Source organism: Homarus americanus, unplaced genomic scaffold (assembly GCF_018991925.1).
Source record: "Homarus americanus isolate GMGI-L3 unplaced genomic scaffold, GMGI_Hamer_2.0 scaffold25827, whole genome shotgun sequence".
Taxonomy (NCBI): domain Eukaryota; kingdom Metazoa; phylum Arthropoda; class Malacostraca; order Decapoda; family Nephropidae; genus Homarus; species Homarus americanus.
The window spans coordinates 4409401-4411713 of record NW_024738300.1 but is presented as its reverse complement, the minus strand read 5'-3'; positions in this window follow the sequence as shown (position 1 = coordinate 4411713).

The window sequence follows — 2313 nt, the reverse complement described above, 5'->3', positions numbered from 1 at the left end:
AGACTATCTTCCGGCAGTTCGATACATCAGTGCAAGCTCACACACATACACACACACACACACACACACACACACACACAACTACTACTTTGCTGTCACTCAGAATCGAATAAGACGATTACCCAGCTATGATACAATGGTATGAGCTATAAAGGATGTCACCTACGTTGACGAGTTCTGAGGTGACCAAAGAGGCCGGTACAGGACCTGCAGGGTCGTTCAAAGATGTTGCACATGTGGGGGGCTACATCTAGTGTGGAAGGGGCAGCGGCAGTGTCTTTCCAGCGTTGGCACTTGTCTGCTTCGTTATGCAGTCGGGCTAACTCGAAAGTATTGACACCTTTTTGTGTGGTGCTCCTTCAAGCGTTACGGTGTGGAGTAATAGTCTCCCAGGTGAGGGGGTAGATTTTGCATTTTATCTGGTTTGCCTAAAGACTATCCTTATACCTTTTCAGCGCACGTTTATTATTCATTAGGTGACTGTAAAGTAGATGCTTTGGTAGTCTACTGTCTTACATGCAGGTGACATGGCCAGTCGAACGTAGTTGTGCATGGATAATGATATCCTCGATGCTCCGACAGTTGGTGTCAGCAAGAATTCTGGCATTTCTTCTCTTGTCTTCCCAGAGAACTCGTAGGATGGAATGTAGACTATGTTGGCGAAAGTTTTCAAGTTCCTTGAGGTGCCTCCAGTATGTGACCCATGTCTCGCTGTCATATAGCAGGGTACGTGTAATTTTGTAGATAATTTCAGCTCCCTATAGCTGAAGAAACGGTTTCGGAGTTTGCCAAGGGTTTGAGATGCACATCTGATCCGATGCTGAATCTCTTCAGCGATGTCCGTAGTGGTGGACAGGTGGGAGCCGAGATACTGAAAGTGGGTAACATTACAGAAGGTAGAACCGTTAAGATGGACGGATGGTGAAGGTGTGTCTGAACCAGGGGCAGGTTGAAAGAGAATCTGAGTCTTATGTACAGTCTCGTTCAAGATTCTTCGAACACTGCTGGAGACAGCTGGCAACTCAAGGCCGTTTGTTTACTATAGTACGTAGTAAATATTATGAATGAATGTAAAAGTGATCGGTGATTGGTTACTTAGCTCCCCGTTAATTAATGGTTGGGCTTTGTTGTTTCGTATTATATTATACCCTTCTGCTGGTATATACTGTTAATTTGATTTCAAAATGGATAGAGCAGTGGGCCAACCTATATGAATTCATGTTTAGACAATTAAACGTAAGTAAAAATCGGTAAGTGTATTATAGAACATCATGCATCGGGCACAGCTGTGTGCAGGTAGTTTATGAGGTTGCCTGTTTATCATTAATTTATACTAATGTTATTTTCAAACGTTTAATCCATTTCGGGTAATTAATCCAGTTGTATGTAACCGATGCTAAACAAACTTCTTTTTAAAGACACTGATTTCATGCAACACAAACTGCTGTTTTAATTCGCTGTAGGAATAAGAAGAATCATCGGTTCACTGCTACCTGTAGTGTGTGTGTGTGTGTGTGTGCCTTAGCCTGTGTGTGTCAATGCTTGTCTGTAAAAACAGTTATATAAATGAAACAGTATTATGAAGTTTATTTAATGACATTATTTATTTTACATTCCCTGTGAGGCATTGGAAATAGACATTTATATATAATGTTTTATTTATTCATATATTTATTTATGTTTCTATTATATGTTATGAAATGGATACTACACAGTTTCAATGCGATCCTGTGGTGAACCAGATTAAAAACAAGGCTTTTTTTTTGAGGGCAAACAATCAATAATCGAAAGAAATGTCATTTGAAATATATAAGCTAAGTCTACTCAGATGACAAAGGTAATTACAGTTGAAAGATTTACAGTGATACAATACTTATGCTACGGCATTAGCTATACCTTTAGTACGAAATTTCAGTAATTAATGTAATATTTTTTATAATTAATAAAAACGGCAAGGGGGTGAAATCGACATTAATCACGAGCGAGCGAGTATGTTTCCGTGCAAGTGTGCGTGAGTGTTGGAGCATTATTGTAAGTTATGAAATAATTGTGAGGTAACGTTGTTACAGTTTGGTATTTTGGCAAAAAAATAATCCCATTTCTTATAAATAAATGGAGAGAAAAATATATACAAATACAATTATTACAATAAACGTTTTCCAATAATACATAAATATATTGTGAACGGCATGACATGAACTTATTAAATATGAGATCTTGGGATTGAAATATGAAAGATCAATTTCCTCGTCACAAGTGCCTTTAAGAGCCGGATCGGACAGCTGTGATCGGAACCATTACATACAGTATTGT